We start from the raw sequence: 13,626 nt of genomic DNA on the forward strand, positions 1-13,626 counted from the left end.
TTGTGCCAAATTTTGTGAAACTTCTTCAGCTCAATGCAATGAATTAATACAAATAGTTAATATTCCTAACAGCTCTACTGTGATTCTTTCCTGGTTTAATTCTTAACTGTTACAGCAGGACACCAAATCTCAAGAGACAGGTGACTTTCCAGAAGTCACACTGCTGAAAAGTTATACACGTGAAGCCTCTCAGAGATACTCACATGTGATGAAACTTGAGTTACCCCTAATCCATTTCTTTACGTATGAAATGGGAGAATAGAATCTGTAAGGTTAGCAGAGAGAAAAGACGACAGACCCAAGGTCAGGCAAGTAAGTTTATTAACCTGCCGGGCTTCTCCACCAGTCAGAGGTGGCAGCCCTGAGCTTACAAAATGAGGGGTTTATATGGGGGAGAGAGAGACCCGGGGGTTGTTAGTTGATTAACTTTACCACATTTCATCTCGTGGCCGGCTTACAATATATTATCTTGTGAAAACAGGAATTTACAAGGGGGTGTAACTTAGGTTTATCCACGTTTCTCATGACCTCCCCCGTGCCACCCGGAGGGCTTCGGTGTAGCAAGTCTGGGGACCTTGCTGTGGCACCTAGATAAGGGTTCAGGAATGCAGCTGCAGAGTATTCAGGTTAAGGGTCAGCTGCATTGAGTTGGCGGGGACGGGGTGGTCCTGGGGCAGCTTGTCCCTAACAGAATCCACCTCTGAGTTGTGACAATTAAATGAAAAATGTTGAAAAGGTGAACACGAAGCACCTGCTACATTGCCCTGTTGCCACCAGCAATGTCCCACTGCTCTAGCTCCTGTGGCACTGCACGGACACGTGGTTGCTACAAGTTAGTACGCATATTTGGCCTTATTAGAGGCACTTTCCTATTGTAATGGAAGGGATAGTTGGCTTAAGTCAACTGAAATACCAGCAACAGGACATTCCAGCTTCAATGGCTTGTACCTGTAGTTGTCAACCTATAGAAAGAAAAGTTTTAAAATGACGTTTTAAACAAAGAAAACTGAAATGTATCGCTTGTTCTACAAACTGTGTAAAGAAAATCACAAAGGTGCTCAAGTTGTAACGAAATTTTTTCTGGTTCAGGTGTGACTCCAGACAGGATCCAAAGGGGAGATTTCCAGTCTCTTCTCTGGGTTTTATGGAGACTTACTTTACCCTTCTGTGTTAGCCTCTTAAAGCACTGGGTTAACCTTAAAAGGGCACAGGAAAGGGTGCTTTGGGATTTTTTTTTTTGATTTTTTACAGGGTTCACTACTATTTCCTGCGTTGCTCTCCATACCTCGTGGATCTCTGCTTCTCTAAGTCTGAAACCACCACTAGAAACAGCTGTTTTGTTTGGTGAGCATCTACATGGAGGTTTCCTTCCAGTTAAGGGGAGCCGGATTCGGACCTTGGCCACAAACAGACGCCGGGGAACCCTCCGGTCCCACTGGCCACGTGCTCCGGGTTGAGTCATTTCCCCCAGCTCAAGGCTACGAACATACCTAAGGATTGAGGCGGCTGCACTTCCGCAGACGTAAGAGACGAACTCCTGAGCTCAAGGTCGGCTGGGGTTGGGTTCCTGTCGCCGCACGCGTGGCCCGCCCGAAACCCGCTACAAAGTAGTGGCGCGTCCGCCCTGGGGAAGCAAAGGGCAAAATTGTTACGGTGCCCGGGACCTGCCCCGGAAACCTCTGGCTGTTCCTCTGGGCGCGGCGCCTGTGCCTCGCGCGGCCCCGGGACGAGCACTGCCGCCCGCCCCCCGGGCAGCCGAGGGCTGCTCTACCCCTCCGTTCTGGCCGCCAGGAGCAGAGGAGCTCGGGGCGGGCAAAGCCTGTGGGGACACTGGGCGAGCCCAGCCCCTGATCGGGCCCGCGGGCCGGCCGGGCGCCCTCCCCTCCGGAGACCGAAAGCCGAAGGCTGGAGACGCACTCACCACGGCATTCCAGCTGACAAAGAGGCAGGCGACCTGCACCGGCCGAACAAACCAGAGAGGCGGCGCCGGGCGGGGCGGGGCGGGGGAGGGGAGGAGGAGGGTCGCGGGGCCCGCAGCCAATCCCGGGAAGACTCTGGGCGAGGGCGGGGCTCGCAGCCGATCTTTGGAGACGTCGGGTAGCTCAGCCAATCCCGGGAAGACGCTGAGCGGGGCGGGGTGGAGGGCCGCGGCACGCACAGCCAATCCCGGACGGGGCAGGACGGGCCTGGCCATTGGCTCTCGGTGTCCGGGGCCGGCCTAGGTCTGGCTCTTGCAGTGGCGCGTGGATAAGCCGTGTCTGCGCGCAGAGCATCCTCGGAATTAGATTCTTCAGGCTCCCCACCAATCCCCGGCGTTGGTGATTCTGGTGCTCTTAGGCCCTAGACCCTTCCTCGGGTTCTCTTGTGGGGAGGCCATCGAGGTTACTCCAGGGCTTGCCTAAGGCCTTGAGATTCCCTTTCCTAAAGCCACACTAATCCAGTGTGTGTTCATAATCTGTGTCCGCCTAAACCGTAAGCTTAAAGAGAAGCCAGGACCAAGTCTTGTTCGACAAGCTCACTCCCATGGACTCTCCTAAAGCTTGGACTGCCTCCTTTCCTCATACTCCCTCTTTATTCATTTGCAGAGTCCAATAAGTAAACCATAATCAGTTGGAGGGTGGGAGTTGGGGAGGTTGAGAAGGCAGCCATAGCAGTCTCAAGGTAACAGGCTCAAACGTGGCAAACAAGTAGAATAAAATTGGAGTATATGCCAAAAGGAGAACTTCTATTACTGTTTCACATAGTTACCATCTGCTAACAAATCTAATCCTCAAAATATATTTTGTCGTCTCCAAATTATAGATGGGGAAATAATTATGTTATGTGACTTGCCCAAAGTCACAGAGCAGCTAGCCAGTGGTAGATCCAGGATTTGAACTCAAGCAACCTGAAGGCAGAGCCCCTCAAACACCATGCTACCTAGCCTTTCCCCAGGTATTGGGGATGGAGCAGGAAGGGAAACCAAAAAATAGCCTACATTTGGTTAACTGATCAAGACAGGCAGCTCTGGTGGGGTTGTAGCTTTGCAAGCAGAAAGAACAGCTCGTCCAGAGCCCCAAGGTAAACAGGAAAGGGATTTACTTGTTTAAGGACGCCCAGAAATGGAACATAAGGAGCAGAATGGCCTGAGATGAGAATGGCTTGGGGCCAGACCATGCAGGAAACCCTGGAAGAGTTGTTTTGTTTTGTTTTTGAGATGGAGTCTTGCTCTGTTACCCAGACTGGGATGTGGTGGCGCGATCTTGGCTCACTGCAGCCTCCACCTCCCAAGTTCAAACGATTCTCCTGCCTCGGCCTCCCGGGTAGCTGGGATTACAGGCACACACCACCATGCCTGGCTAATTTTTGTATTTATGGAAGAGTTTATATTTTGTGCTAATGATGATGGAAAGCTGTTCAAGTGCTTTTTTTGTTTGTTTGTTTGTTTTCGTGTGCATTTTTTTTAACAGTGGAATGTTAGGATCTGATGTAGGGTGTGGTTTCGGGTGTGATTAAGGTGATTTTGGTGGGAAGAAGAAGTTGAATAAAATTTACCAATAAACCCTAGCAGCTAGTCATCATCTTGTAGATATTCATAGGATCTTGTTGAAATCGGAAAGTGAATATCAGTTTATTGTCCCCTCATCTTTCTCAAGAGTCTTCCAAACGTATCTCTAGTTGGAATCTGTTCTTTTTATAGTCCTTTTTGATAGCTGAGAGATATTACCTTTCCTTTAACTATGGCAATGAATTTGGTCAGGCTATATGGGAAAATATAGGAAAAGAGAAGTAAATCTCCTTAGTAAAGAGACTAATGCAGGAATTCAGCAGCAACCTAGCAGGGGCTGGGGGTAGTTGTGCAGAATGTCTTCTCCCCTCCCCCAACCAGGAGATAAAAATGGGAAGGAATTATGAAAGAATTACATTTGTGTTTGATTTAAGAGAAATTCACCTTAATCTGAAGGCTTCACATTTCTGGCCAAATACTTCAATTCAATGAACATGAAAAACTCTGTTCATTTGAAATAGTAAAACTTCACTGGGCTTAGAGGAGAAATGTCTATTAAATACAGAGATGATAGAACAAAATAAACTGATTTATAATTGCTTTTAAGTTAGGTTCAAGATAATATGTATTTGGTACTAAAAAAGCTTACAATACTTACAATACAGTTTAAAGAGAATTGTTTCAATTGGGTTCATTATTAGGCCTAATTTTTTGAGAGAAATTAGTATGTCCAATCCTTCCTTCCTTCCTTCTTTCTCTCTCTCTCTTTCCTTCCTTCCTTCCTTCTTTCTCTCTTTCTCTGTCTCTCTCTCCCTCCCTCCCTCCCTGCCTCCTTTGCTCCCTCCCTTCCTTCCTTCCTTTTCTTTTCTCTCTCTCTTGCTCTCTCTCTCTTTCTTGCTCTCTCTCTCTCTCTCTCATCTCTCTCCCTCTCCCTTTCTTTTCCTTTTGACAGGGTCTTTATCACGTAGGCTAGAGTGCAGTGGCACGATCATAGCTCATGGGTCTAGCTCCAACTCCTAGGCTTAAGTGATCTTCCCGCCTCAGCCTCCCAAAGCATTGGCATTACAGTTGTGAGCCACCACGCCTGGCCAGTCTGTCCAATTTGAGGGAGTTCAGTCTGTCCAACTTTAATCTGTCTGAAGCTGAATAAAGGGACCTAGAAGAATACTCACCAGCCCTCCAGATATTCTCAGTTGGATTTCCCAGAGACACCACAAAATCACTCTTTTGGCCCAGAGTTTATTCTCTTCTTCCACCCGTCCACTTCCTTTTTGTGTCTTCTGTCTTGAAGAATAACAATTCCTTATCCCAGCTGTCCAGGACTTAGCACAAATGCTTTCCTTTCTCAGCCTCCTCCTCCATTTCTCAGCCTCCTACTTCCTCATCTTCTTCCATGCGGGCAGTTCTTCCTATTGACCATCCACGAGTCTGCCTCTTCTTTCCAGCCCTTGCTTGTACTTTAGTTCTAGCTCCATCATTTACTTTCAGCATCATCCACTGCAGTAGCCTCCACCTTCATTCAGCTTCCCTGTCTCCAGTGTTCCCTTCCCTATGAATTCTTCCACACGGCTGTCATCTCCATTGGAAATCGTTAAATGGTTCTTTACTGCCACCAGGAGAAAAACCGACCCCCACCTATCTACCTCCTCCTCCCACTTCCCACATACCTATTATGATCCAACCATGCTGAAATAACTGCAGAGCCCTGAATGCTGTCCAGCACTGTCCCGTACAACTTTCTGCAGTGATGGAAATGTTCTGTATCTCTGCTGTCCAGTATGGGAGCCATATGTGGCTATTGAGTACTTGAAATGTGAATAGCACAACACAAGACCTGGATCTTAAACTTTATTTACTTTTAACTAGTTTAAATTTAAATAGTCATGCTGGGTCTGGTGGTGGTATGCCTATAATCCCAGCTACGTGGGCAGAAGTCTGAGGTGGGAGGATCCCTTGAGGCTAGAAGTTTGAGGCTGCAGTGTGCTCTGACAGTGCCTGTGAATAGCCACTGCACTCCAGCTGCCATATGTATTCTATGTATATACATGTATAAGTATAGTTTGTGTGTGTGTGTGTGTGTGTGTAAAAATATGGTTACTACAATGTCAGTGGTAGTTCTCTCAAGGTGATGGGATTTCATGTGTCTTACTTTCTAAAATATTTTTGAGGTATCATTCAAATTCTTTACAATGAGCATGTATTACTGATATATAATTTTCATTACAGAAAACAAAATAAAGACTATATTAGCCTTTTGTAAGAAACTGCAAGAACATGATATCAGTATAAAGTATAGTGTTTTACAAAAAAAGGAGAGCCCCCCAATACTCACTTGTCTACAGCACAAGAGCGGGCAGTAGCCATGGCATAAGCAACAACTGACCTGAAAGCAAAAGAATGATCTCTTGTGGTGCCTCCACTGCTGTCTCCTGTGTCTACCCTCCCACCCCCACAGCAGACATGATCCTAGCACCACGACAATCACCTCTTCTCTGTCCCCTGACTGACTCCTAGCTAGGGCTGGAGCCTGAAAAGGGGCCTTAGGTGTACAGAGAGGGTCACCTGGAATCACTAGAAGCATCTGCAGAAGTATATGGATATGTTGGGTGACTCAGATGACATCTTATTTGGCCCTTAGCATCAAGGATTTATTCTATCAAATACTCTATTAAGAACTAATGTTTTCATTTATTGGCTATTATGTTTCTTTTCTACATTTTGGCAATTTTTTCTTTATGAAAAAAGTGACAATTACCTGAGAGATTGTTTTAAATTCATGGCAAAATGTGTTTTGCTGAGCTATGGGATGCAATTTCTGCAGATCTCAGTGTGCTCAGCTGTGGAAGTCAGTTATAGGGTATAGAGCTCTGGTGGTAGGGTAAGACCCAAAAAGCCACCAGAATGAATACAGGAGACAACGTAGCCTGGAGCCAAGACATGGTTTATATTCTGCACAGTAACTAATCTGCAAAAATAACGGGATGTTTTGAAATTTGATTAAGCAGCAAGGTGAAGGAAGCATTTTGGGGAGTTAGATCTATTTATTATTATTAAGGGTATTGTACAAGTTCTAATTCAATTCTAAAGATAGGAGGAAATTTGTATTCTTTATTTTAAAACAAGGTGGCTTATCTAAATAAGTAACAAACTCAGTGTTTTATTTAAGTAATTAATTAATTTATTTTTTGAGACATAGTCTTGCTCTGTCACCAGAGCTGGAGTGCAGTGGTGCGATCTCGGCTCACTGCAACCTCCGCCTCCCAGGTTCCAGTGATTCTCCTGCCTCAGCCTCCTGAGTAGCTGGGATTACAGGCGGCTGCCACCACGCCTGGCTAATTTTTGTGTTTTTAGTAGAGACGGAGTTTCACCAAGTTGGCCAAGATGGTCTCACTCTCTTGACCTTGTGATCCACCCACCTTGGTCTCCCAAAGTGCTGGGATTACAGACACGAGCCACTGTGCCTGGCCCCAAAACTCAGTGTTTTAAATCATCCTTTTGTACATGTATGATCATATTTATAATTCTATCTCTATTTATCTATCTACTACTGGCAGCACCCACCTCATGTATTGGCGGCTCCCGAGGTGTCATGTGACTTGGATACCGGGATGGAGCCAGACTTTGTGAGATTGAAGCTTATACAATTTGGGTGGTCCTTAAAAGAAACAATGCAAAAACATCATACTTTTATGAATTTTACAAAAATATGCAACCCCATGGACACATTGTTAGCACCATTCTTGGGCCCTAGGTGAGGCCCATGCAAATAAAGAAATTGACACCTAAACTTTACTTCAACAGTTTTAGGGTAAATCTACCTTGGCTGCTCAGATGCTCTAGAAAGGGGAATTGTTGACTACTCTTTAATATCATCCTTAGCACAGCACAGCTAAGGAGGAAACTCCATGCTTACACAAGGGCTTCTTCTTTAATCATCAGCAATGGTCCAGTTTACTCTACACCTACTATTTGTGCCAGGCACTGTTTTAAGCCTTTTTTTTTTTTTTTTTTTTTTGCATTGTCTCTTTTGAGTCCTCATACTAACACTGAGATATATGTACTAGACGATCTCCATTTTACAGATAGGAAACTGAACCCAGAGATATTGAATAACTTGCCCAGGAAGAGGTACCTGCTGAGTGCTGAAAAACAGGCAGAGGTGGGGATGGGTTTCCAGCTGTTGAATTCCTGGGGCAGTGCTGTCTAAGAACAGTAGCAGAAAGAGAGGCCTAGGCCACCAAACTGAGGTTCAACAACCTGACCTCTGCTGTGGAGTGAGCTTGGTGAGAGCAGGCAGGACTATAAGTGACCTGATAGGTCACTAGGAGAAAGATCCAGTTTCCAGAACTGGACAGAAGGTCTCAGCCAAATATGGGGAGTTGGAGGTAGGGAATCTTGGTTCTGAGCCCCAGGAATCTCCACTATATAACATAAGATTGGTTTTAGAGATTCAGAGATGATGGGTCAACGGGCAGAAAGGTTTCCTGACATCCACAAACTCAAAATAAAAATGGCCATTTGTATACTCTGAGCAGCCACGAAGCTCTCTGGACAATAAAACTGCTGAGAAATAATCTAGGAACAGTTTAATGCCACCTTTCTCCACCTTCTTTGGGATAAATATGCATCACATGTTCTTCCTCTTTTTTAGTCTTGCACACAAATACATTAATCCCAATGTCTTCCTCAGACCAGCGTTAAAGTCACTGTTTTCCCCCAATGTTGGAAAGCCCTGATAACAAAACTAAAACCCCCTTAGTTCTATCCTCTCTTCTTTAATTTCATTTGCATGGTAAAACCCAGCATATTTATCGTTGGTAAATATCAGAAGAGAGCTTCAGATATCCCTGTATAAAGGGAGAGGGAAGTAGTACGTGTTAAGAGTGAAATGGAGTTAGCCAAGAACTTGAAAACAACTTGTATTTGCAATTTATTTGTGCTTTTTAAATTTCTACTGTTTTGTATTTATTGATGATTATTTGTGATTTATTATTTATTCTTTTTTTTGAGAAAGAGTCTTGCTCTGTGCTTAGTGTGCTCAGCTGTGGAAGTCACTTATAGGGCTTAGAGCTCTGGTGGTAGGGTAAGGCTGAAAAAGCCACCAGAATGAGTAGAGGAGACAACATAGCCTGGAGCCAAGACATAGTCTATATTCTGCACAGTAACTAATCTGCGAAAATAACAGTGGTGCCATCTCGGCTCACTGCAAACTCTGCCTCTTGGGTTTATGCAGTCTCCTGCCTCAGCCTCCCAAGTAGCTGAGATTACAGGGAGGAACCCCCACACCCAGCTAATTTTTGTATTTTTAATAGAGATGGGGTTTCACCATATTGATCAGGGTTGTCTCGAACTCCTAACCTCAAGTGATCCATCTGCCTCAGCCTCCCAAAGTGCTGAGATTACAGGTGTGAGTCATCGCACCTGGTCATTTATTCATTGTTTACAGCCCAGTTTAGTCCAAAAAGGATTTGAGTGTAATTTACACAAATACATTACAATGAGATTTTCAAAGAATAGTGAGAAAGTTGGAGTGCAGGGAAAATATGATTAAAGTCCAAGGCTAGTACACAAAATAAAACCATGGGGAATACTTGCTGGAGGAAGGCTGAAGATTTTGCTCTGAGCTGCCTGACAGTCAATGTAAAACATCAGAAAATAGAAAAAAAAATTGACACTCAAGAGAAATACAAATATTCCTGAAAGAAATTTCTTCCATGGATCTTTATAAAGAGGGTACTGTAACCAACCTCCTCAATATCAATAATCTAAAGAGAATAGTTTTTTACTTGGAAAATAGGTGTGATAAAAAAAAAAGAAAAAAAAGAATGTTTTTAATCTCTCCAGCTTTCGGGTGTCCAAGATTTTTGATGCCTAGCCAAGATGATTTACTTGCTTGAATTCAATTATAACAAAATGTTTTTCACATCCCAATTATCATTTGGCAAGAGAGTTGTCTGTCATGCACATGACACTTGGGAAAAAAATTGGACTTTTAACTGATTATGAAGCAGATAGGCTACACTCTGCTGTAATACTAAAATCAATGGCTAAAAACAGATGGCACCTTCCCATAACAAAGATGTGGTAATTTGGGTTAGTTCCCTGGCCAAAGATTCGGCATTTAGTCATAGACATAAGTGTGTGTGTGTGTGTGTGTGTGTGTGTGTGTGTGTGTGTTGGGGGGGAGGGGCGGTTGTCAACTTTAAATAACAAGAGTCAGAAAATTTTTAAGTATAGAGTTTATTTGAGCTCAAAGTTTGAGGGTGGCCACCCAGGAGCAAAGATTCAAGTTGTCCTGAATATACACTCTGATTAGCAGCAGTTACAAGTGGGTTTATTTTTAATTTTTAGCTTTTTTAAAGGCAGGGTCCTTCCCAGGCTGGAGTACAGTGGCGTAATCATGGCTCACTGTAACCTTGAACTCCTGGGCTCAAGTGATCCTCCTACCTTAGCCTCCTGAATGGCCAGGATTACAGGCAAGTGCCACCATGCCCAGCTACTTTTCAAAAATTTTTTGTGGAGATGGGGTCTTCCTGTGTTGGCCAGTCTGGTCTCAAACTTCTGGCCTCAAGCAATCCTGCCTCAGCCTCCCAAAGTGCTGGGATTGTGGCCACAGTGGGTTTATTACTATTTTTATTTTTTGGTAGTTCAGTGATCCTTGTTCTGAAAGTGAGTTTTTAAAGGAAAAAGAAGAGCAGTTCCTAAATTGTAATGTAAACCAATAATTTACATTAAGGTAACACAAGCTATTGGCTATACATTGTTCTTTGTGTCACAAATTCCAAGAACATGAAGATAATGGGGGCTGGGAGTGGTGGCTCATACCTGTAATCCCAGAATTTTGAGAGGCTGAGACGGGCAGATCACCTGAGGTTAGGAGTTCGAGACCAGCCTGGCCAACATGGTAAAACCCCATCTCTACCAAAAATACAAAAATCAGGCCGGGCGCGGTGGCTCAAGCCTGTAATTCCAGCATTTTAGGAGGCTGAGGTGGGCGGATCATGAGGTCAGGAGTTCAAGACCAGCCTGGCCAACATGCTGAAACCCCATCTCTATTAAAAATACAAATAAATTGCCAGGGGTGTTGGTGCTCACCTGTAATCCCAGTTACTTAGGAGGCTGAGGCAGGAGAATTGCTTGAACCCGGGAGGCAGAGATTGCAGTGAGCCGAGATCACTCAACGGTACTCCAGTTTAGGTGACAGAGTGAGACTCTGTCACAAACAAACAAACAAGCAAACAAAAAGATAATGGGGGAAGGGGCTACACAGGAACAAAATGCCTTTAAACAATTGTCCCTGGGAATGGATGTGGGGAGCAGGGGTAGGATGTGATCAAGTTCCATACTCACGTCCCTCTGGGCCAAATAGATTTTTGCATGTCTCATATGACTCAGACTGTTCTGATCTTTCTTTTTCTCTCATTTCCCCCCTTTTCATCAAGACCTTTCAAAGAAAGCATTGTAGGTGAACTCAAACAGTTCTGGCTTCAGTTATGTTCAGGAGCTTAGTCCCATGTCATTAGGAATGCTCATTCCCAGATGGTCCTGTTCCACATGGGGGGTGGGGGAAACAAGATACATCTCGGTTAGGAATTTTAAGAGTCCCCAAAGGCTAAATGGGATGGCATCACAGGGTGGCAAAAATGAGACCTTAGTCAAGTCATTGATTTATATAGCTGCTATCACTTGTTGAATCATCTCTAGTATTCAGATTACCATGAGTTTAGTTTTCTCAGAAGTAAAACAAGGGATACATAGTAGAAATATAATACACATAAAGATTATAATAAAAAAGAGAATTTGAATACCAAAATGTCAAAAAGAAAACCCTATTCCATAAAGGAGTCAACTATGAAGATTATAAAGAAAATGAAAACCTGGTCCTTCTTTAGAAAATTCTTATATCTAGGAAATAATTTAGGATTTAGTTCAAATCATAGAGAAATAATAAAATGTTAAAAATAGTGTTCAGGACTGGTATACAAGAAAAGGTGTGCTATAGTTTTCTTCTGAAACATTTTTTTTCCCCTCTTCAGCTCCCCATTTCTACCAAAGGTAAATTTTAATAGGACCAATGTATTGCAAAATAAGTTTTAGTATTATACTTGGCCTGATTATTTGCATAAAACTCAGCAAGAATAGTGAATGGCTATATAGGCTTTTTTAAGTTGGCCTTGTTGGAATGTTTTAATAAGGAATTTAAGTTTTTTTTTTTTTTTTTTTGAGACAGAGTTTCACTCTTGTTGCTCAGGCTGGAGTGCAATGGTGCAATCTCAGCTCACTGCAACCTCTGCCTTCTGAGTTCAAGCGATTCTCCTGCCTCAGCCTCCCAAGTAGCTGGATTACAGGTGTGCACTGCCACGCCTGGCTAATTTTGTATTTTTAGTAGAGACAGGGTTTCTCCATGTTGGTCAGGCTGGTCTCAAACTCCTGACTTCAGGTGATCTGCTTGCCTGGGCCTCCCAAAGTGCTGGGATTACAAGTGTGAGCCACCATGCCCAGCCACTTAAGATTAAACTTTTAAAAGCTTCTTGAAGTTAGGATACCAAGCCAGGGATTCACCAGGAGACTGTTCGTGTAGTATCTGTATGAATTGGGTGAATTCCTCTCTTCTCAAGGTCTCAAAAGTATGTTGAGGTTCCTCATCTTCAGAAAGTGATATTATTCATTTACCACAGAGTCAGAAACCATGTAGACAAGGTACCTGGCCAGTCTTTCCAACAGCGTTTTAGCAGCTGCATAAAATCAATTTCAATTCCTCAAAGCAGTCTGGTCATATGTAAAACATGCCATTCCTGTTGAGCCTTAGTAAAATTACCAGTTCATCTAACATGTCCTGTTACAAAAGAAAACATATTCTTATTGAACCTATGCAAATAATTATATTTCCATAAAATAGAAATAGTCACCAATAGTTTCCAAATTTTGGAAAAATCAGGTAGAGAGAAAGGTAAATATTTATATTTTGCTTATAAAAGTATACTTTAGACAACTGCTGTGAGCTGTAAATAACTGAAAAGAAAAATGTTTTCTTGACTCTAGAAAACAAAGTACAAAAAGAACCAGGAATGTTTCAAACAAAAAATGTCATAAAAGTAATTTTAGTCCTCTATCAATTCAGTCCTGTGTAATAATTCTTATTTTGCTTGATGTTTTGTTAACAATTTTTGTGAAAACATACTTTTAGTCCTCTATCAAGTCATACCGTGTAATAATTCTTATTCTGCTTGATGTTTTCTTAGCAATTTCATGAACACATAAGCTTTTTATTAGAGTTCTGGAAATTTTGACTTGGTCTAATGGTATGATCTCTAAAGTTATCAGAAGCCTGTTCTCAAGGGTACTTGTCAGGGCTCTTTTCAGTGAATTTACTTGAAGAAGCAAAAAAAGAAGTGAATTTACTTGAAGAAGCAAATATAGACTATAATCTATTATAAACCACTTTTTTAGTAGAATAAAAGTAAAGCAATGATTGTCAATGGAAAAAGACTTAGAGTAGCCATGGTTAAAGATGCAATTGAAAATGCAATTATATCGTTTCTGTGGCATACAACAATTTAACATAATAATTATAAATATGACTGACACCGCTAGGTGCGGTGGCTCACACCTGTAATCCCAGCACATTGGGAGGCTCAGGCGGGCTGATCACTTGAGGTCAAGGGTTCGAGATCAGCCTGGCCAACATGGTGAAATCTGGTCTCTACTAAAGATACAAAAAATTAGCCAGGCGTGGTGGCACACACCTGTAATCCCAGCTACTTGGGAAGCTGAGGCAGGAGAATTGCTTGAACCTGGGAGGCGGAGGTTGCAGTGAGCTGAGATCGTGCCATTGTACTCTAGCCTGGGTGACAGAGCAAGACTCCATCTCAAAAACATACATACACACATATATACATAAGACATAACATATATCAAGATGTATCAGAATTTTAGGAACCTCATATAATTTTGGAACACATATTAATAACACATTTATGCAAATATAACTTGAAAAAGTTAAACACAATTTCTTATTTGACAATGCCTCTTGTATGAGTTTAACATACCAAATAAGCCTAACATGTCTCTTGAGGATTTTCAGGGGTTCCTGTTTGTTATGTGCAATTTAGTTCAGGTCAAAAAGACTTAATTTTAGA

General features: G+C 42.9%; 1 non-coding gene across 1 annotated transcript; it reads right to left on the minus strand.

Moving 5' to 3' along the window:
• Positions 1–1,087: 1,087 nt before the first annotated feature.
• Positions 1,088–1,209, minus strand: LOC117086526. Its single transcript, XR_004438423.1, has one exon. It is a non-coding gene; the product is annotated as a small nucleolar RNA SNORA26 (small nucleolar RNA).
• Between the last annotated feature and the right edge of the window lie 12,417 nt (positions 1,210–13,626).

The sequence above is a fragment of the Trachypithecus francoisi genome, unplaced genomic scaffold (assembly GCF_009764315.1).
Source record: "Trachypithecus francoisi isolate TF-2019V2 unplaced genomic scaffold, Tfra_2.0 Lachesis_group1, whole genome shotgun sequence".
Classification (NCBI taxonomy): Eukaryota; Metazoa; Chordata; class Mammalia; order Primates; family Cercopithecidae; genus Trachypithecus; species Trachypithecus francoisi.